This window comes from Lepidochelys kempii, chromosome 16, assembly GCF_965140265.1.
Source record: "Lepidochelys kempii isolate rLepKem1 chromosome 16, rLepKem1.hap2, whole genome shotgun sequence".
Classification (NCBI taxonomy): domain Eukaryota; kingdom Metazoa; phylum Chordata; order Testudines; family Cheloniidae; genus Lepidochelys; species Lepidochelys kempii.
Window position 1 is genome coordinate 44,504 of NC_133271.1, and position 22,546 is coordinate 67,049.

A 22,546-nucleotide genomic window follows, 5' to 3' on the forward strand; every position below is an offset into this window, starting at 1 on the left:
ACAAACAGAGCTGTAAACAGGGGAGTTTGAGTGGGAGTTCTGTTGGAGGAGAAGGTATTTGTGTGTGTTTGGTTTTTTATTGTTAGTATCTGTATGTGTAGGGGCTTTGTGCTGGGAGAGAAGCTGAGCCCTGATTAGGGGCGGGGCTTCCCTGACTAGGGGTCCTATAAAGGTAGCAGCCAGTCAGGCAGCGGCACAGGAGCTAGCAAACAGAGCTGTAAACAGTGGAGTTTGAGTGGGAGTTCTGTTGGAGGAGAAGGTATTTGTGTGTGTTTGGATTTGTATTGGTAGTATTTGTATGTGTAGAGGCTTTGTGCTGGGAGAGAAGCTGAGCCCTGATTAGGGGGCGAGGCTTGACTGACTAGGGGTCCTATAAAGGTAGCAGCCAGTCAGGCAGCGGCACAGACAGCTGCAGCGGCACAGGAGCTAGCAAACAGAGCTGTAAACAGGGGATTTTGAGTGGGAGTTCTGTTGGAGTAGAAGGTATTTGTGTGTGTTTGGTTTTGTATTGGTAGTATCTGTGTGTGTAGGGGCTTTGTGCTGGGACAGAAGCTGAGCCCTGATTAGGGGGCGGCCTTCACTGACTAGGGGTCCTATAAAGGTAGCAGCCAGTCAGGCAGCGGCACAGGAGCTAGCACACAGAAATGTAAACAGGGGAGTTTGAGTGGGAGTTCTGTTGGAGGAGAAGGTATTTGTGTGTGTTTGGTTTTGTATTGTTAGTATCTGTATGTGTAGGGGCTTTGTGCTGGGAGAGAAGCTGAGCCCTGATTAGGGGCGGGGCTTCCCTGACTAGGGGTCCTATAAAGGTAGCAGCCAGTCAGGCAGCGGCACAGGAGCTAGCAAACAGAGCTGTAAACAGTGGAGTTTGAGTGGGAGTTCTGTTGGAGGAGAAGGTATTTGTGTGTGTTTGGTTTTGTATTGGTAGTATCTATATGTGTAGGGGCTTTGTGCTGGGAGAGAAACTGAGCCCTGATTAGGGGGCGGGTCTTGACTGACTAGGGGTCCTATAAAGGTAGCAGCCAGTCAGGCAGCGGCACAGACAGCTGCAGCGGCACAGGAGCTAGCAAACAGAGCTGTAAAGAGGAAAGTTGGAGTGGGAGTTCTGTTGGAGGAGAAGGTATTTGTGTGTGTTTGGATTTGTATTGGTAGTATCTGTATGTGTAGAGGCTTTGTGCTGGGAGAGAAGCTGAGCCCTGATTAGGGGGCGGGGCTTCCCTGACTAGGGGTCCTATAAAGGTAGCAGCCAGTCAGGCAGCGGCACAGGAGCTAGCAAACAGAGCAGTAAACAGGGGAGTTTGAGTGGGAGTTCTGTTGGAGGAAAAGGTATTTGTGTGTGTGTTTGGTTTTGTATTGGTGGTATCTGTATGTGTAGAGGCTTGGAGGGGCTTTGTGCTGGGAAAGAAGCTGAGCCCTGATTAGGGGGCGGGGCTTCCCTGACTAGGGGTCCTATAAAGGTAGCAGCCAGTCAGGCAGCAGCACAGGAGCTAGCAAACAGAGCTGTAAACAGGGGAGTTTGAGTGGGAGTTCTGTTGGAGGAGTAGGTATTTGTGGGTGTTTGGTTTTGTATTGGTAGTATCTGTATGTGGAGGGGCTTTGTGCTGGGAGAGAATCTGAGCCCTGATTAGGGGGCGGGACTTCCCTGACTAGGGGTCCTATAAAGGTAGCAGCCAGTCAGGCAGCGGCACAGGAGCTAGCAAACAGAGCTGTAAACAGGGGAGTTTGAGTGGGAGTTCGGTTGGAGGAGAAGGTATTTGTGTGTGTGTGTGTGTGTTTGGTTTTGTTTTGGTAGTATCTGTATGTGTAGGGGCTTTTTGCTGGGAGAGAAGCTGAGCCCTGATTAGGGGGCGGGTCTTCCCTGACTAGGGGTCCTATAAAGGTAGCAGCCAGTCAGGCAGCGGCACAGGAGCTAGCACACAGAGATGTAAACAGGGGAGTTTGAGTGGGAGTTCTGTTGGAGGAAAAGGTATTTGTGTGTGTTTGGATTTGTATTGGTAGTATTTGTATGTGTAGAGGCTTTGTGCTGGGAGAGAAGCTGAGCCCTGATTAGGGGGCGGGGCTTCCCTGACTAGGGGTCCTATAAAGGTTGCAGCCAGTCAGGCAGCGGCACAGGAGCTAGCAAACAGAGCTGTAAACAGGGGAGTTTGAGTGGGAGTTCTTTTGGAGGAGAAGGTATTTGTGTGTGTTTGGTTTTGTATTGTTAGTATCTGTATGTGTAGGGGCTTTGTGCTGGGAGAGAAGCTGAGCCCTGATTAGGGGCGGGGCTTCCCTGACTAGGGGTCCTATAAAGGTAGCAGCCAGTCAGGCAGCGGCACAGGAGCTAGCAAACAGAGCTGTAAACAGTGGAGTTTGAGTGGGAGTTCTGTTGGAGGAGAAGGTATTTGTGTGTGTTTGGTTTTGTATTGGTAGTATCTGTATGTGTAGGGGCTTTGTGCTGGGAGAGAAACTGAGCCCTGATTAGGGGGCGAGGCTTCCCTGACTAGGGGTCCTATAAAGGTAGCAGCCAGTCAGGCAGCGGCACAGGAGCTAGCAAACAGAGCAGTAAACAGGCGATTTTGAGTGGGAGTTCTGTTCGAGGAAAAGGTATTTGTGTGTGTGTTTGGTTTTGTATTGGCAGTATCTGTATGTGTAGGGGCTTTGTGCTGGGAGAGAAGCTGAGCCCTGATTAGGGGCGGGGCTTCCCTGACTAGGGGTCCTATAAAGGTAGCAGCCAGTCAGGCAGCGGCACAGGAGCTAGCAAACAGAGCTGTAAACAGTGGAGTTTGAGTGGGAGTTCTGTTGGAGGAGAAGGTATTTGTGTGTGTTTGGTTTTGTATTGGTAGTATCTGTATGTGTAGGGGCTTTGTGCTGGGAGAGAAACTGAGCCCTGATTAGGGGGCGGGGCTTGACTGACTAGGGGTCCTATAAAGGTAGCAGCCAGTCAGGCAGCGGCACAGACAGCTGCAGCGGCACAGGAGCTAGCAAACAGAGCTGTAAAGAGGAAAGTTGGAGTGGGAGTTCTGTTGGAGGAGAAGGTATTTGTGTGTGTTTGGTTTTGTATTGGTAGTATCTGTATGTGTAGGGGCTTTGTGCTGGGAGAGAAGCTGAGCCCTGATTAGGGGGCGGGGCTTGACTGACTAGGGGTCCTATAAAGGTTCAGCCAGTCAGGCAGTAGCACAGACAGCTGCAGCGGCACAGGAGCTAGCAAACAGAGCTGTAAACAGGCGGGTTTGAGTGGGAGTTCTGTTGGAGGAGAACGTATTTGTGTGTGTGTTTGGTTTTGTATTGGTGGTATCTGTATGTGTAGAGGCTTGGAGGGTCTTTGTGCTGGGAGAGAAGCTGAGCCCTGATTAGGGGGCGGGGCTTCACTGACTAGGGGTCCTATAAAGGTAGCAGCCAGTCAGGCAGCGGCACAGACAGCTGCAGCGGCACAGGAGCTAGCAAACAGAGCTGTAAACAGGGGATTTTGAGTGGGAGTTCTGTTGGAGTAGAAGGTATTTGTGTGTGTTTGGTTTTGTATTGGTAGTATCTGTGTGTGTAGGGGCTTTGTGCTGGGACAGAAGCTGAGCCCTGATTAGGGGGCGGCCTTCACTGACTAGGGGTCCTATAAAGGTAGTAGCCAGTCAGGCAGCGGCACAGACAGCTGCAGCGGCACAGGAGCTAACAAACAGAGCTGTAAACAGGGGAGTTTGAGTGGGAGGAGAAGGTATTTGTGTGTGTTTGGTTTTGTATTGTTAGTGTCTGTGTGTGTAGGGGCTTTGTGCTGGGACAGAAGCTGAACCCTGATTAGGGGGCGGGGCTTCACTGACTAGGGGTCCTATAAAGGTAGCAGCCAGTCAGACAGCGGCACAGACAGCTGCAGCGGCACAGGAGCTAACAAACAGAGCTGTAAACGGGGAGTTTGAGTGGGAGGAGAAGGTATTTGTGTGTGTTTGGTTTTGTATTGTTAGTGTCTGTGTGTGTAGGGGCTTTGTGCTGGGACAGAAGCTGAACCCTGATTAGGGGGCGGGGCTTCCCTAACTAGGGGTCCTATAAAGGTAGCAGCCAGTCAGGCAGCGGCACAGGAGCTACAAACTGAGCTGTAAACAGGGGAGTTTGAGTGGGAGTTCTGTTGGAGGAGAAGGTATTTGTGTGTGTTTGGTTTTGTATTGGTAGTATCTGTATGTGAAGGGGCTTTGTGCTGGGAGAGAAGCTGAGCCGTGATTAGGGGGCGGGGCTTCACTTGGGGTCCTAGAAAGGTATCAGCCAGTCAGGCAGCGGCACAGGAGCTAACAAACAGAGCTGTAAACAGGGGAGTTTGAGTGGGAGTTCTTTTGGAGGAGTAGATATTTGTGGGTGTTTGGTTTTGTATTGGTAGTATCTGTATGTGTAGGGGCTTTGTGCTGGGAGAGAAGCTGAGGCCTGATTAGGGGGCGAGGCTTGACTGACTAGGGGTCCTATAAAGGTAGCAGCCAGTCAGGCAGCGGCACAGACAGCTGCAGCGGCACAGGAGCTAGCAAACAGAGCTGTAAACAGGGGATTTTGAGTGGGAGTTCTGTTGGAGTAGAAGGTATTTGTGTGTGTTTGGTTTTGTATTGGTAGTATCTGTGTGTGTAGGGGCTTTGTGCTGGGACAGAAGCTGAGCCCTGATTAGGGGGCGGGGCTTCACTGACTAGGGGTCCTATAAAGGTAGCAGCCAGTCAGGCAGCAGCACAGGAGCTAGCAAACAGAGCTGTAAACAGGGGAGTTTGAGTGGGAGTTCTGTTGGAGGAGACGGTATTTGTGTGTGTCTTTGGTTTTGTATTGGTAGTATCTGTATGTGTAGGGGCTTTGTGCTGGGACAGAAGATGAGCCCTGATTAGGGGGCGGGGCTTCCCTGACTAGGGGTCCTATAAAGGTAGCAGCCAGTCAGGCAGCGGCACAGGAGCTAGCAAACAGAGCTGTAAACAGGGGAGTTTGAGTAGGAGTTCTGTTGGTGGAAAAGGTATTTGTGTGTGTGTTTGGTTTTGTATTGGTGGTATCTGTATGTGTAGAGGCTTGGAGGGGCTTTGTGCTGGGAAAGAAGCTGAGCCCTGGTTAGGGGGCGGGGCTTCCCTGACTAGGGGTCCTATAAAGGTAGCAGCCAGTCAGGCAGCAGCACAGGAGCTAGCAAACAGAGCTGTAAACAGGGGAGTTTGAGTGGGAGTTCTGTTGGAGGAGTAGGTATTTGTGGGTGTTTGGTTTTGTATTGGTAGTATCTGTGTGTGTAGGGGCTTTGTGCTGGGACAGAAGCTGAGCCCTGATTAGGGGGCGGCCTTCACTGACTAGGGGTCCTATAAAGGTAGCAGCCAGTCAGGCAGCGGCACAGACAGCTGCAGCGGCACAGGAGCTAACAAACAGAGCTGTAAACAGGGGAGTTTGAGTGGGAGTTCTGTTGGAGGAGAAGGTATTTGTGTGTGTTTGGTTTTTTATTGTTAGTATCTGTATGTGTAGGGGCTTTGTGCTGGGAGAGAAGCTGAGCCCTGATTAGGGGCGGGGCTTCCCTGACTAGGGGTCCTATAAAGGTAGCAGCCAGTCAGGCAGCGGCACAGGAGCTAGCAAACAGAGCTGTAAACAGTGGAGTTTGAGTGGGAGTTCTGTTGGAGGAGAAGGTATTTGTGTGTGTTTGGATTTGTATTGGTAGTATTTGTATGTGTAGAGGCTTTGTGCTGGGAGAGAAGCTGAGCCCTGATTAGGGGGCGAGGCTTGACTGACTAGGGGTCCTATAAAGGTAGCAGCCAGTCAGGCAGCGGCACAGACAGCTGCAGCGGCACAGGAGCTAGCAAACAGAGCTGTAAACAGGGGATTTTGAGTGGGAGTTCTGTTGGAGTAGAAGGTATTTGTGTGTGTTTGGTTTTGTATTGGTAGTATCTGTGTGTGTAGGGGCTTTGTGCTGGGACAGAAGCTGAGCCCTGATTAGGGGGCGGCCTTCACTGACTAGGGGTCCTATAAAGGTAGCAGCCAGTCAGGCAGCGGCACAGGAGCTAGCACACAGAAATGTAAACAGGGGAGTTTGAGTGGGAGTTCTGTTGGAGGAGAAGGTATTTGTGTGTGTTTGGTTTTGTATTGTTAGTATCTGTATGTGTAGGGGCTTTGTGCTGGGAGAGAAGCTGAGCCCTGATTAGGGGCGGGGCTTCCCTGACTAGGGGTCCTATAAAGGTAGCAGCCAGTCAGGCAGCGGCACAGGAGCTAGCAAACAGAGCTGTAAACAGTGGAGTTTGAGTGGGAGTTCTGTTGGAGGAGAAGGTATTTGTGTGTGTTTGGTTTTGTATTGGTAGTATCTATATGTGTAGGGGCTTTGTGCTGGGAGAGAAACTGAGCCCTGATTAGGGGGCGGGTCTTGACTGACTAGGGGTCCTATAAAGGTAGCAGCCAGTCAGGCAGCGGCACAGACAGCTGCAGCGGCACAGGAGCTAGCAAACAGAGCTGTAAAGAGGAAAGTTGGAGTGGGAGTTCTGTTGGAGGAGAAGGTATTTGTGTGTGTTTGGATTTGTATTGGTAGTATCTGTATGTGTAGAGGCTTTGTGCTGGGAGAGAAGCTGAGCCCTGATTAGGGGGCGGGGCTTCCCTGACTAGGGGTCCTATAAAGGTAGCAGCCAGTCAGGCAGCGGCACAGGAGCTAGCAAACAGAGCAGTAAACAGGGGAGTTTGAGTGGGAGTTCTGTTGGAGGAAAAGGTATTTGTGTGTGTGTTTGGTTTTGTATTGGTGGTATCTGTATGTGTAGAGGCTTGGAGGGGCTTTGTGCTGGGAAAGAAGCTGAGCCCTGATTAGGGGGCGGGGCTTCCCTGACTAGGGGTCCTATAAAGGTAGCAGCCAGTCAGGCAGCAGCACAGGAGCTAGCAAACAGAGCTGTAAACAGGGGAGTTTGAGTGGGAGTTCTGTTGGAGGAGTAGGTATTTGTGGGTGTTTGGTTTTGTATTGGTAGTATCTGTATGTGGAGGGGCTTTGTGCTGGGAGAGAATCTGAGCCCTGATTAGGGGGCGGGACTTCCCTGACTAGGGGTCCTATAAAGGTAGCAGCCAGTCAGGCAGCGGCACAGGAGCTAGCAAACAGAGCTGTAAACAGGGGAGTTTGAGTGGGAGTTCTGTTGGAGGAGAAGGTATTTGTGTGTGTTTGGTTTTGTATTGGTGGTATCTGTATGTGTAGAGGCTTGGAGGGGCTTTGTGCTGGGAGAGAAGCTGAGCCCTGATTAGTGGGCGGGGCTTCCCTCACTAGGGGTCCTATAAAGTTTGCAGCCAGTCAGGCAGCGGCACAGGAGCTATCAAACAGAGCTGTAAACAGGGGATTTTGAGTGGGAGTTCTGTTGGAGTAGAAGGTATTTGTGTGTGTTTGGTTTTGTATTGGTAGTATCTGTGTGTGTAGGGGCTTTGTGCTGGGACAGAAGCTGAGCCCTGATTAGGGGGCGGCCTTCACTGACTAGGGGTCCTATAAAGGTAGCAGCCAGTCAGGCAGCGGCACAGACAGCTGCAGCGGCACAGGAGCTATCAAACAGAGCTGTAAACAGGGGAGTTTGAGTGGGAGTTCTGTTGGAGGAGACGGTATTTGTGTGTGTTTGGTTTTGTATTGGTGGTATCTGTATGTGTAGGCGCTTTGTCCTGGGAGAGAAGCTGAGCCCTGATTAGGGGGCGGGGCTTCCCTGACTAGGGGTCCTATAAAGGTAGCTGCCAGTCAGGCAGCGGCACAGGAGCTAGCAAACAGAGCTGTAAACAGGGGAGTTTGAGTGGGAGTTCTGTTGGAGAAGAAGGTATTTTTGTGTGTTTGGATTTGTATTGGTAGTATTTGTATGTGTAGAGGCTTTGTGCTGGGAGAGAAGCTGAGCCCTGATCAGGGGGCGGGTCTTGACTGACTAGGGGTCCTATAAAGGTAGCGGCACAGACAGCTGCAGCGGCACAGGAGCTAGCAAACAGAGCTCTAAAGAGGAAAGTTGGAGTGGGAGTTCTGTTGGAGGAGAAGGTATTTGTGTGTGTTTGGATTTGTATTGGTAGTATTTGTATGTGTAGAGGCTTTGTGCTGGGAGAGAAGCTGAGGCCTGATTGGGGGGCGAGGCTTGACTGACTAGGGGTCCTATAAAGGTAGCAGCCAGTCAGGCAGCGGCACAGACAGCTGCAGCGGCACAGGAGCTAGCAAACAGAGCTGTAAACAGGGGAGTTAGAGTGGGAGTTCTTTTGGAGGAGAAGGTATTTGTGTGTTTGGTTTTGTATTGTTAGTATCTGTATGTGTAGGGGCTTTGTGCTGGGAGAGAAGCTGAGCCCTGATTAGGGGGCGGGGCTTCCCTGACTAGGCGTCCTATAAAGGTAACAGCCAGTCAGGCAGCGGCACAGACAGCTGCAGCGGCAGAGGAGCTAGCAAACAGAGCTGTAAACAGGGGGATTTGAGTGGGAGTTCTGTTGGAGGAGAAGGTATTTGTGTGTGTGTGTTTGGTTTTGTATTGCTGGTATCTGTATTTGTAGAGGCTTGGAGGGGCATTGTGCTGGGAGAGAAGCTGAGCCCTGATTAGGGGGCGGGGCTTCACTGACTAGGGGTCCTATAAAGGTAGCGGCACAGACAGCTGCAGCGGCACAGGAGCTAGCAAACAGAGCTGTAAACAGGGGAGTTTTAGTGGGAGTTCTGTTGGGGGAGAAGGTATTGGTGTGTGTTTGGTTTTGTATTGGTAGTATCTGTATGCGTAGGGGCTTGGAGGAGCTTTGTGCTGGGACAGAAGCTGAGCCCTGATTAGGGGGCGGGGCTTCACTGACTAGGGGTCCTATAAAGGTAGCAGCCAGTCAGGCAGCTGCAGCGGCACAGGGGCTAGCAAACAGAGCTGTAAACAGGGGAGTTTGAAAGGGAGTTCTGTTGGAGGAGAAGGTATTTGTGTGTGTGTGTTTGGTTTTGTATTGGTAGTATCTGTATGTGTAGGGGCTTCGTGCTGGGAGAGAAGCTGAGCCCTGATTAGGGGGCGGGGCTTCACTGACTAGGGGTCCTATAAAGGTAGCGGCACAGACACCTGCAGCGGCACAGGAGCTAGCAAACAGAGCTGTAAACAGGGGAGTTTGAGTGGGGGTTCTGTTGGAGGAGAAAGTAATTGTGTGTCTGTTTGGTTTTGTATTGGTGGTATCTGTATGTGTAGAGGCTTGGAGGGGCTTCGTGCTGGGAGAGAAGCTGAGCCCTGATTAGGGGGCGGGACTTCACTGACTAGGGGTCCTATAAAGGTAGCAGCCAGACAGGCAGCGGAACAGACAGCTGCAGCGGCACAGGAGCTAGCAAACAGATCTGTAAACAGGGGAGTTTGAGTGGGAGTTCTGTTGGAGGAGAAGGTATTTGTGTGTGTTTGGTTTTGTATTGGTGGTATATGTATGTGTAGGGGCTTTGTGCTGGGAGAGAAGCTGAGCCCTGATTAGGGGGCGGGGCTTCCCTGACTAGGGGTCCTATAAAGGTAGCAGCCAGTCAGGCAGCGGCACAGACAGCTGCAGTGGCACAGGAGCTAGCAAACAGAGCTGTAAACAGGGGAGTTTGAGTGGGAGTTCTGTTGGAGGAGAAGGTATTTGTGTGTGTTTGGTTTTGTATTGGTAGTATCTGTATGTGTAGGGGCTTTGTGCTGGGAGAGAAGCTGAGCCCTGATTAGGGGGCGGGGCTTCACTGACTAGGGGTCCTATAAAGGTAGCAGCCAGTCAGGCTGCGGCACAGACAGCTGCAGTGGCACAGGAGCTAGCAAACAGAGCTGTAAACAGGGGAGTTTGAGTGGGAGTTCTGTTGGAGGAGAAGGTATTTGTGTGTGTTTGGTTTTGTATTGGTAGTATCTGTATGTGTAGGGGCTTTGTGCTGGGAGAGAAGCTGAGCCCTGATTAGGGGGCGGGGCTTCACTGACTTGGGGTCCTATAAAGGTAGCAGGCACCTGCAGCGGCACAGGAGCTAGCAAACACAGGTGTAAACAGGGGAGTTTGAGTGGGAGTTCTGTTGGAGGAGAAGGTATTTGTGTGTGTGTTTGGTTTTGTATTGGTGGTATCAGTATGTGTAGAGGCTTGGAGGGGGCTTTGTGCTGGGAGAGAAGCTGAGCCCTGATTAGGGGGCGGGGCTTCACTGACTAGGGGTCCTATAAAGGTAGCAGCCAGTCAGGCAGCGGCACAGACAGCTGCAGCGGTACAGGAGCTAGCAAACAGAGCTGTAAAGAGCGGAGGGTGAGTGGGAGTTCTGTTAGAGGAGAAGGTATTTGTGTCTGTTTGGTTTTGTATTGGTAATATCTGTATGTGTAGGTGCTTTGTGCTGGGAGAGAAGCTGAGCCCTGATTAGGGGGCGGGGCTTCACTGACTAGGGGTCCTATAAAGGTAGCAGCCAGTCAGGCAGCGGCACAGACAGCTGCAGCGGTACAGGAGCTAGCAAACAGAGCTCTAAACAGCGGAGGGTGAGTGGGAGTTCTGTTGGAGGAGAAGGTATTTGTGTGTGTTTGGTTTTGTATTGGTAGTATCTGTATGTGTAGGGGCTTTGTGCTGGGAGAGAAGCTGAGCCCTGATTAGGGGGCGGGACTACACTGACTAGGGGTCCTATAAAGGTAGCAGCCAGTCAGGCAGCGGCACAGGAGCTAGCAAACAGAGCTGTAAACAGGCGAGTTTGAGTGGGAGTTCTGTTGGAGGAGTAGGTATTTGTGTGTGTGTGTTTGGTTTTGTATTGGTAGTATCTGTATGTGTAGGGGCCTTGTGCTGGGAGAGAAGCTGAGCCCTGATTAGGGGGCGGGGCTTCACTGACTAGGGGTCCTATAAAGGTAGCAGCCAGTCAGGCAGCGGCACAGACAGCTGCAGCGGTACAGGAGCTAGCAAACAGAGATCTAAACAGCGGAGGGTGAGTAGGAGTTCTGTTGGAGGAGAAGGTATTTGTGTCTGTTTGGTTTTGTATTGGTAGTATCTGTATGTGTAGGGGCTTTGTGCTGGGAGAGAAGCTGAGCCCTGATTAGGGGGCGGGGCTTCACTGACTAGGGGTCCTATAAAGGTAGCAGGCAGCTGCAGCGGCACAGGAGCTAGCAAACACAGCTGTAAACAGGGGAGTTTGAGTGGGAGTTCTGTTGTAGGAGAAGGTATTTGTGTGTGTGTTTGGTTTTGTATTGGTGTTATCAGTATGTGTAGAGGCTTGGAGGGGCTTTGTGCTCGGAGAGAAGCTGAGCCCTGATTAGGGGGCGGGACTTCACTGGCTAGGGGTCCTATGAAGGTAGCAGCCAGTCAGGCAGCGGCACAGACAGCTGCATCGGCACAGGAGCTAGCAAACAGAGCTGTAAACAGGGGAGTTTGAGTGGGACTTCTGTTGGAGGAGAAGGTGTTTGTGTGTGTTTGGTTTTGTATTGGTAGTATCTGTATGTGTAGAGGTTTGAAGGGGCTTTGTGGTGGGAGAGAAGCTGAGTCCTGATTAGGGGGCGGGGCTTCACTGACTAGGTGTCGTATAAAGGTAGCAGCCAGTCAGGCTGCGGCTAAGACAGCTGCAGCGGCACAGGAGCTAGGAAACAGAGCTGTAAACAGGGGAGTTTGAGTGGGAGTTCTGTTGGAGGAGAAGGTATTTTTGTGTTTGGTTTTGTATTGTCAGTATCTGTATGTGCAGGGGCTTTGTGCCAGGAGAGAAGCTGAGCCCTCATTAGGGGGCGGGGCTTCACTGACTAGGGGTCCTATAAAGGTAGCAGCCAGTCAGGCAGCGGAACAGACAGCTGCAGTGGCACAGGAGCTAGCAAACAGAGCTGTAAACAGGGGAGTTGGAGTGGGAGTTCTGTTGGAGGAGAAGGTATTTGTCTGTGTTTGGTTTTGTATTGGTAGTATCTGTATGTGTACGGGCTTTGTGCTGGGAGAGAAGCTGAGCCCTGATTAGGGGGCGGGGCTTCACTGACTAGGGGTCCTATAAAGGTAGCAGCCAGTCAGACAGCGGCACAGCAGCTAAAAAACAGAGCTGTAAGCAGGGGAGTTTGAGTGGGAGTTCTGTTGGAGGAGAAGGTATTTGTGTGTGTTTTTTTGTATTGGTAGTGTCTGTATGTGTAGAGGCTTGGAGGGGCTTTGTGCTGGGAGAGAAGCTGAGCCCTGATCAGGGGGCGGGGCTTCACTGACTAGGGGTCCTATAAAGCTAGCAGCCAGTCAGGCATGGGCACAGACAGCTGCAGCGGCACAGGAGCTAGCAAACAGAGCTGTAAACAGGGGAGTTTGAGTGGGAGTTCTGTTGGAGGAGATGGTATTTGTGTGTGTTTGGTTTTGTATTGGTAGTATCTGTATGTGTAGACGCTTTGAGGTGCTTTGTGCTGGGAGGGAAGCTGAGCCCTGATTAGGGGGCGGGGCTTGACTGACTAGGGGTCCTATAAAGGTAGCAGCCAGTCAGGCAGCGGCTAAGACAGCTGCAGCGGCACAGGAGCTAGCAAACAGAGCTGTAAACAGGGGAGTTGGAGTCGGAGTTCTGTTGTAGGAGAAGGTATTTGTGTGTGTTTGGTTTTGTATTGTCAGTATCTGTATGTTCAGGGGCTTTGTGCTGGGAGAGAAGCTGAGCCCTGCTTAGGGGGCGGGGCTTCCCTGACTAGGGGTCCTATAAAGGTAGCAGCCAGTCAGGCAGCGGCACAGGAGCTAGCAAACAGAGCTGTAAACAGGGGAGTTTGAGTGGGAGTTCTGTTGGAGGAGAAGGTATTTGTGTGTTTTTTTGTATTGGTAGTATCTGTATGTGTAGAGGCTTGGAGGGGCTAGGTGCTGCGAGAGAAGCTGAGCCCTGATTAGGGGGCGGGGCTTCACTGACTAGGGGTCCTATAAAGGTAGCAGCCAGTCAGGCAGCGGCACAGACAGCTGCAGCGGCACAGGAGCTAGCAAACAGAGCTGTAAACAGGGGAGTTTGAGTGGGAGTTCTGTTGGAGAAGATGGTATTTGTGTGTGTTTGGTTTTGTATTGGTAGTATATGTATGTGTAGAGGCTTGGAGGGGCTTTGTGCTGGGAGAGAAGCTGAGCCCTGATTAGGGGGCGGGGCTTGACTGACTAGGGGTCCTATAAAGGTAGCAACCAGTCAGGCAGCGGCTCAGACAGCTGCAGCGGCACAGGAGCTAGCAAACAGAGCTGTAAACAGGGGAGTTGGAGTGGCAGTTCTGTTGGAGGAGAAGGTATTTGTGTTTGTTTGGTTTTGTATTGTCAGTATCTGTATGTGCAGGGGCTTTGTGCTGGGAGAGAAGCTGAGCCCTGATTAGGGGGCGGGGCTTGATTGACTAGGGGTCCTATAAAGGTAGCAGCCAGTCAGGCAGCGGCTCAGACAGCTGCAGCGGCACAGGAGCTAGCAAACAGAGCTGTAAACAGGGGAGTTTGAGTGGGAGTTCTGTTGGAGGAGAAGGTATTTGTGTGTGTTTGGTTTTGTATTGGTAGTATCTGTATGTGTAGAGGCTTGGAGGGGCTTTGTGCTGGGAGAGAGGCTGAGCCCTGATTAGGGGGCGGGGCTTCACTGACTAGGCGTCCTATAAAGGTTGCAGCCAATCAGGCAGCGGCACAGGAGCTAGCAAACAGAGCTGTGAACAGGGGAGTTTGAGTGGGAGTTCTGTTGGAGGAGAAGGTATTTGTGTGTGTTTTTGTATTGGTAGTATCTGTATGTGTAGGGGCATTGTTCTGGGAGAGAAGCTGAGCCCTGATTAGGGGGCGGGGCTTCAGTGTCTAGGTGTCCTATAAAGGTACCAGCCAGTCAGGCAGCGGCAGAGCCAGCTGAAGCGGCACAGGAGCTAGCAATCAGAGCTGTAAACAGGGGAGTTTGAGTGGGAGTTCTGTTGGAGGAGAAGGTATTTGTGTGTGTTTGGTTTTGTATTGGTAGTATCTGTATGTGTAGGGGCTTTGTGCTGGGAGAAAAGCTGAGCCCTGATTAGGGGGCGGGGCTTCACTGACTAGGGGTCCTATAAAGGTAGCAGCCAGTCAGGCAGCGGTACAGGAGCTAGCAATCAGAGCTGTAAACAGGGGAGTTTGAGTGGGAGTTCTGTTGGAGGAGAAGGTATTTGTGTGTGTGTTTGGTTTTGTATTGGTGGTATCTGTATTTGTAGAGGCTTGGAGGGGCTTTGTGCTGGGAGAGAAGCTGAGCCCTGATTAGGGGGCGGGGCTTCGCTGACTAGGGGTCCTATGATTGTAGCAGCCAGTCAGGCAGCGTCACAGACAGCTGCAGGGGCACAGGAGCTAGCAAACAGAGCTGTAAAGAGGGGAGTTTGAGTGGGAGTTCTGTTGGAGGAGAAGTTATTTGTGTGTGTTTGGTTTTGTGTTGGTGGTATCTGTATGTGTAGGGGCTTTGTGCTGGGAGAGAAGCTGAGCCCTGATTAGGGGGCGGGGCTTCACTGACTAGGGGTCCTATAAAGGGAGCAGCTAGTCAGGCGGCGGCATGGACAGCTGCAGCGGCACAGGAGCTAGCAAACAGAGCTGTAAACAGGGGAGTTTGAGTGGGAGTTCTGTTGGAGGAGAAGGTATTTGTGTGTGTGTTTGGTTTTGTATTGTTGGTATCTGTATGTGTAGATGCTTGGAGGGGCTTTGTGCTGGGAGAGAAGCTGAGCCCTGATTAGGGGGCGGGGCTTCACTGACGAGGGGTCCTATAAAGGGAGCAGCCAGTCAGGCAGCGGCACAGGAGCTAGCAAACAGAGCTGTAAACAGGGGAGTTTGAGTGGGAGTTCTGTTGGAGGAGAAGGTATTTGTGTGTGTTTGGTTTTGTATTGGTAGTATCTGTATGTGTAGGGTCTTTGTGCTGGGAGAAAAGCTGCGCCCTGATTAGGGGGCGGGGCTTCACTGACTAGGGGTCCTATAAAGGTAGCAGCCAGTCAGGCAGCGGTACAGGAGCTAGCAAACAGAGCTGTAAACAGAACTCCCACTCAAACTCCCCTGTTGGAGGAGAAGTTATTTGTGTGTGTTTGGTTTTGTATTGGGATTATCTGTATGTGTAGAGGCTTGGAGGGTTTTCTGCTGGGAGAGAAGCTGAGCCCTGATTAGGGGGCGGGGCTTCACTGACTAGGGGTCCTATAAAGGGAGCAGCCAGTCAGGCAGCGGCACAGGAGCCAGCAAACAGAGCTGTAAACAGGGGACTTTGAGTGGGAGTTCTGTTGGAGGAGAAGGTATTTGTGTGTTTGGTTTTGTATTGGTAGTATCTGTATGTGTAGGGGCTTTGTGCTGGGAGAGAAGCTGAGCCCTGATTAGGGGGCGGGGCTTCACTGACTAGGGGTCCTATAAAGGGAGCAGCCAGTCAGGCAGCGGCATAGGAGCTAGCAAACAGAGCTGTAAACAGGGGAGTTTGAGTGGGAGTTCTGTTGGAGGAGAAGATATTTGTGCGTGTTTGGTTTTGTATTGGTAGTTTCCGTATGTGTAGGGGCTTTGTGCTGGGAGAGAAGCTGAGCCCTGATTAGTGGGCGGGGCTCCACTGACTAGGGGTGCTCTAAAGGTAGCAGCCAGTCAGGCAGCGGCACAGACAGGTGCAGCGGCACAGGAGCTAGCAAACAGAGCTATAAACAGGGGAGTTTGAGTGGGAGTTCTGTTGGACGAGAAGATATTTGTGTGTGTTTGGTTTTGTATTGGTAGTATCTGTATGTGTAGGGGCTTTGTGCTGGGAGAGAAGCTGAGCCCTGATTAGGGGCGGGGCTTCACTGACTAGGGGTCCTATAAAGGGAGCAGCCAGTCAGGCAGCAGCACAGGAGCCAGCAAACAGAGCTGTAAACAGGGGAGTTTGAGTGGGACTTCTGTTGGAGGAGAAGGTATTTATGTGTGTTTGGTTTTGTTTTGGTAGTATCTGTATGTGTAGAGGCTTGGAGGGGCTTTGTGCTGGGAGAGAAGCTGAGCCCTGATTAGGGGGCGGGGCTTCATTGACTATGGGTCCTTTAAAGGGAGCAGCCAGTCAGGCAGCGGCACAGACAGCTGCAGCGGCACAGGAGCTTGCAAACAGAGCTGTAAACAGGGGAGTTTGAGTGGGAGTTCTGTTGAAGGAGAAGGTATTTGTGTGTCTGTTTGGTTTTGTATTGGTGGTATCTGTATGTGTAGAGGCTTTGTGCTGGGAGAGAAGCTGAGCCCTGATTAGGGGGCGGGACTTCACTGACTAGGGGTCCTATAAAGGGATCATCCAGTCAGGCAGCGGCACAGACAGCTGCAGTGGCACAGGAGCTAGCAAACAGAGCTGTAAACAGAACTCCCACTCAAACTCCCCTGTTGGAGGAGAAGTTATTTGTGTGTGTTTGGTTTTGTATTGGGAGTATCTGTATGTGTAGAGGCTTGGAGGGGCTTTGTGCTGGGAGAGAAGCTGAGCCCTGATTAGGGGGCGGGGCTTCCCTGACTAGGGGTCCTATAAAGGTAGCAGCCAGTCAGGCAGCGGCACAGGAGCTAGCAAACAGAGCTGTAAACAGGCGGGTTTGAGTGGGAGTTCTGTTGGAGGAGAACGTATTTGTGTGTGTGTTTGGTTTTGTATTGGTGGTATCTGTATGTGTAGAGGCTTGGAGGGTCTTTGTGCTGGGAGAGAAGCTGAGCCCTGATTAGGGGGCGGGGCTTCACTGACTAGGGGTCCTATAAAGGTAGCAGCCAGTCAGGCAGCGGCACAGACAGCTGCAGCGGCACAGGAGCTAACAAACAGAGCTGTAAACAGGGGAGTTTGAGTGGGAGTTCTGTTGGAGGAGAAGGTATTTGTGTGTGTTTGGATTTGTATTGGTAGTATTTGTATGTGTAGAGGCTTTGTGCTGAGACAGAAGCTGAGCCCCGATTAGGGGGCGGGGCTTCACTGACTAGGGGTCCTATAAAGGTAGCAGCCAGTGAGGTAGTGGCACAGACAGCTGCAGCAGCACAGGAGCTAGCAAACAGAGCTGTAAACAGGGGAGTTTGAGTGGGAGTTCTTTTGGAGGAGAAGGTATTTGTGTGTGTTTGGTTTTGTATTGTTAGTGTCTGTGTGTGTAGGGGCTTTGTGCTGGGACAGAAGCTGAACCCTGATTAGGGGGCGGGGCTTCACTGACTAGGGGTCCTATAAAGGTAGCAGCCAGTCAGACAGCGGCACAGACAGCTGCAGCGGCACAGGAGCTAGCAAACAGAGCTGTAAACGGGGAGTTTGAGTGGGAGGAGAAGGTATTTGTGTGTGTTTGGTTTTGTATTGTTAGTATCTGTATGTGTAGAGGCTTGGAGGGGCTTTGTGCTGGGAAAGAAGCTCAGCCCTGATTAGGGGGCGGGGCTTCCCTGACTAGGGGTCCTATAAAGGTAGCAGCCAGTCAGGCAGCGGCACAGGAGCTACAAACTGCGCTGTAAACAGGGGAGTTCGAGTGGGAGTTCTGTTGGAGGAGAAGGTATTTGTGTGTGTTTGGTTTTGTATTGGTAGTATCTGTATGTGAAGGGGCTTTGTGCTGGGAGAGAAGCTGAGCCGTGATTAGGGGGCGGGGCTTCACTTACTTGGGGTCCTAGAAAGGTATCAGCCAGTCAGGCAGCGGCACAGACAGCTGCAGCGGCACAGGAGCTAGCAAACAGAGCTGTAAACAGGGGAGTTTGAGTGGGAGTTCTTTTGGAGGAGTAGGTATTTGTGGGTGTTTGGTTTTGTATTGGTAGTATCTGTATGTGGAGGAGCTTTGTGCTGGGAGAGAATCTGAGCCCTGATTAGGGGGCGGAGCTTCCCTGACTAGGTGTCCTATAAAGGTTGCAGCCAGTCAGGCAGCGGCACAGGAGCTATCAAACAGAGCTGTAAACAGGGGATTTTGAGTGGGAGTTCTGTTGGAGTAGAAGGTATTTGTGTGTGTTTGGTTTTGTATTGGTAGTATCTGTATGTGTAGGGGCTTTGTGCTGGGAGAGAAGCTGAGGCCTGATTAGGGGGCGAGGCTTGACTGACTAGGGGTCCTATAAAGGTAGCAGCCAGTCAGGCAGCGGCACAGACAGCTGCAGCGGCACAGGAGCTAGCAAACAGAGCTGTAAACAGGGGAGTTGGAGTCAGAGTTCTGTTGGAGGAGAAGGTATTTGTGTGTGTTTGGATTTGTATTGGTAGTATTTGTATGTGTAGAGGCTTTGTGCTGGGAGAGAAGCTGAGCCCTGATTAGGGGGCGGGGCTTCCCTGACTAGGGGTCCTATAAAGGTAGCAGCCAGTCAGGCAGCGGCACAGGAGCTAGCACACAGAGATGTAAACAGGGGAGTTTGAGTGGGAGTTCTGTTGGAGGAGAAGGTATTTGTGTGTGTTTGGATTTGTATTGGTAGTATCTGTATGTGTAGAGGCTTTGTGCTGGGAGAGAAGCTGAGCCCTGATTAGGGGGCGGGGCTTCCCTGACTAGGGGTCCTATAAAGGTAGCAGCCAGTCAGGCAGCGGCACAGGAGCTAGCACACAGAGATGTAAACAGGGGAGTTTGAGTGGGAGTTCTTTTGGAGGAGAAGGTATTTGTGTGTGTTTGGTTTTGTATTGTTAGTATCTGTATGTGTAGGGGCTTTGTGCTGGGAGAGAAGCTGAGCCCTGATTAGGGGCGGGGCTTCCCTGACTAGGGGTCCTATAAAGGTAGCAGCCAGTCAGGCAGCGGCACAGGAGCTAGCAAACAGAGCTGTAAACAGTGGAGTTTGAGTGGGAGTTCTGTTGGAGGAGAAGGTATTTGTGTGTGTTTGGTTTTGTATTGGTAGTATCTGTATGTGTAGGGGCTTTGTGCTGGGAGAGAAACTGAGCCCTGATTAGGGGGCGGGGCTTCCCTGACTAGGGGTCCTATAAAGGTAGCAGCCAGTCAGGCAGCGGCACAGGAGCCAGCAAACAGAGCAGTAAACAGGGGAGTTTGAGTGGGAGTTCTGTTGGAGGAAAAGGTATTTGTGTGTGTGTTTGGTTTTGTATTGGTAGTATCTGTATGTGTAGGGGCTTTGTGCTGGGAGAGAAGCTGAGCCCTGATTAGGGGCGGGGCTTCCCTGACTAGGGGTCCTATAAAGGTAGCAGCCAGTCAGGCAGCGGCACAGGAGCTAGCAAACAGAGCTGTAAACAGGGGATTTTGAGTGGGAGTTCTGTTGGAGTAGACGGTATTTGTGTGTGTTTGGTTTTGTATTGGTAGTATCTGTGTGTGTAGGGGCTTTGTGCTGGGACAGAAGCTGAGCCCTGATTAGGGGGCGGCCTTCACTGACTAGGGGTCCTATAAAGGTAGCAGCCAGTCAGGCAGCGGCACAGACAGCTGCAGCGGCACAGGAGCTAACAAACAGAGCTGTAAACAGGGGAGTTTGAGTGGGAGTTCTGTTGGAGGAGACGGTATTTGTGTGTGTTCGGTTTTGTATCGGTGGTATCTGTATGTGTAGGCGCTTTGTCCTGGGAGAGAAGCTGAGCCCTGATTAGGGGGCGGGGCTTCTCTGACTAGGGGTCATATAAAGGTAGCTGCCAGTCAGGCAGCGGCACAGGAGCTAGCAAACAGAGCTGTAAACAGGGGAGTTTGAGTGGGAGTTCTGTTGGAGAAGAAGGTATTTGTCTCTGTTTGGATTTGTATTGGTAGTATCTGTATGTGTAAAGGCTTTGTGCTGGGAGAGAAGCTGAGCCCTGATTAGGGGGCGGCCTTCACTGACTAGGGGTCCTATAAAGGTAGCAGCCAGTCAGGCAGCGGCACAGACAGCTGCAGCGGCACAGGAGCTATCAAACAGAGCTGTAAACAGGGGAGTTTGAGTGGGAGTTCTGTTGGAGGAGAAGGTATTTGTGTGTGTTTGGATTTGTATTGGTAGTATTTGTATGTGTAGAGGCTTTGTGCTGGGAGAGAAGCTGAGCCCTGATTAGGGGGCGAGGCTTGACTGACTAGGGGTCCTATAAAGGTAGCAGCCAGTCAGGCAGCGGCACAGACAGCTGCAGCGGCACAGGAGCTAGCAAACAGAGCTGTAAACAGTTGAGTTGGAGTGAGAGTTCTGTTGGAGGAGAAGGTATTTGTGTGTGTTTGGATTTGTATTGGTAGTATTTGTATGTGTAGAGGCTTTGTGCTGGGAGAGAAGCTGAGCCCTGATTAGGGGGCGGGGCTTCCCTCACTAGGGGTCCTATAAAGGTAGCAGCCAGTCAGGCAGCGGCACAGGAGCTAGCACACAGAGATGTAAACAGGGGAGTTTGAGTGGGAGTTCTTTTGGAGGAGAAGGTATTTGTGTGTGTTTGGATTTGTATTGGTAGTATTTGTATGTGTAGAGGCTTTGTGCTGGGAGAGAAGCTGAGCCCTGATTAGGGGGCGGGGCTTCCCTGACTAGGGGTCCTATAAAGGTTGCAGCCAGTCAGGCAGCGGCACAGGAGCTAGCAAACAGAGCTGTAAACAGGGGAGTTTGAGTGGGAGTTCTTTTGGAGGAGAAGGTATTTGTGTGTGTTTGGTTTTGTATTGTTAGTATCTGTATGTGTAGGGGCTTTGTGCTGGGAGAGAAACTGAGCCCTGATTAGGGGGCGGGTCTTGACTGACTAGGGGTCCTATAAAGGTAGCAGCCAGTCAGGCAGCGGCACAGACAGCTGCAGCGGCACAGGAGCTAGCAAACAGAGCTGTAAAGAGGAAAGTTGGAGTGGGAGTTCTGTTGGAGGAGAAGGTATTTGTGTGTGTTTGGATTTGTATTGGTAGTATCTGTATGTGTAGAGGCTTTGTGCTGGGAGAGAAGCTGAGCCCTGAATAGGGGGCGGGGCTTCCCTGACTAGGGGTCCTATAAAGGTAGCAGCCAGTCAGGCAGCAGCACAGGAGCTAGCAAACAGAGCTGTAAACAGGGGAGTTTGAGTGGGAGTTCTGTTGGAGGAGTAGGTATTTGTGGGTGGTTGGTTTTGTATTGGTAGTATCTGTATGTGGAGGGGCTTTGTGCTGGGAGAGAATCTGAGCCCTGATTAGGGGGCGGGGCTTCCCTGACTAGGGGTCCTATAAAGGTAGCAGCCAGTCAGGCAGCAGCACAGGAGCTAGCAAACAGAGCTGTAAACAGGGGAGTTTGATTGGGAGTTCTGTTGGAGGAGTAGGTATTTGTGGGTGTTTGGTTTTGTATTGGTAGTATCTGTATGTGGAGGGGCTTTGTGCTGGGAGAGAATCTGAGCCCTGATTAGGGGGCGGGGCTTCCCTGACTAGGGGTCCTATAAAGGTTGCAGCCAGTCAGGCAGCGGCACAGGAGCTATCAAACAGAGCTGTAAACAGGGGATTTTGAGTGGGAGTTCTGTTGGAGTAGAAGGTATTTGTGTGTGTTTGGTTTTGTATTGGTAGTATCTGTGTGTGTAGGGGCTTTGTGCTGGGACAGAAGCTGAGCCCTGATTAGGGGGCGGCCTTCACTGACTAGGGGTCCTATAAAGGTAGCAGCCAGTCAGGCAGCGGCACAGACAGCTGCAGCGGCACAGGAGCTAGCAAACAGAGCTGTAAAGAGGAAAGTTGGAGTGGGAGTTCTGTTGGAGGAGAAGGTATTTGTGTGTGTTTGGATTTGTATTGGTAGTATCTGTATGTGTAGAGGCTTTGTGCTGGGAGAGAAGCTGAGCCCTGATTAGGGGGCGGGGCTTCCCTGACTAGGGGTCCTATAAAGGTAGCAGCCAGTCAGGCAGCGGCACAGGAGCTAGCAAACAGAGCAGTAAACAGGGGAGTTTGAGTGGGAGTTCTGTTGGAGGAAAACGTATTTGTGTGTGTGTTTGGTTTTGTATTGGTGGTATCTGTATGTGTAGAGGCTTGGAGGGGCTTTGTGCTGGGAAAGAAGCTGAGCCCTGATTAGGGGGCGGGGCTTCCCTGACTAGGGGTCCTATAAAGGTAGCAGCCAGTCAGGCAGCAGCACAGGAGCTAGCAAACAGAGCTGTAAACAGGGGAGTTTGAGTGGGAGTTCTGTTGGAGGAGTAGGTATTTGTGGGTGTTTGGTTTTGTATTGGTAGTATCTGTATGTGGAGGGGCTTTGTGCTGGGAGAGAATCTGAGCCCTGATTAGGGGGCGGGACTTCCCTGACTAGGGGTCCTATAAAGGTAGCAGCCAGTCAGGCAGCGGCACAGGAGCTAGCAAACAGAGCTGTAAACAGGGGAGTTTGAGTGGGAGTTCTGTTGGAGGAGAAGGTATTTGTGTGTGTTTGGTTTTGTATTGGTGGTATCTGTATGTGTAGAGGCTTGGAGGGGCTTTGTGCTGGGAGAGAATTTGAGACCTGATTAGTGGGCGGGGCTTCCCTCACTAGGGGTCCTATAAAGGCTGCAGCCAGTCAGGCAGCGGCACAGGAGCTATCAAACAGAGCTGTAAACAGGGGATTTTGAGTGGGAGTTCTGTTGGAGTAGAAGGTATTTGTGTGTGTTTGGTTTTGTATTGGTAGTATCTGTGTGTGTAGGGGCTTTGTGCTGGGACAGAAGCTGAGCCCTGATTAGGGGGCGGCCTTCACTGACTAGGGGTCCTATAAAGGTAGCAGCCAGTCAGGCAGCGGCACAGACAGCTGCAGCGGCACAGGAGCTATCAAACAGAGCTGTAAACAGGGGAGTTTGAGTGGGAGTTCTGTTGGAGGAGACGGTATTTGTGTGTGTTTGGTTTTGTATTGGTGGTATCTGTATGTGTAGGCGCTTTGTCCTGGGAGAGAAGCTGAGCCCTGATTAGGGGGCGGGGCTTCCCTGACTAGGGGTCCTATAAAGGTAGCTGCCAGTCAGGCAGCGGCACAGGAGCTAGCAAACAGAGCTGTAAACAGGGGAGTTTGAGTGGGAGTTCTGTTGGAGAAGAAGGTATTTGTGTGTGTTTGGATT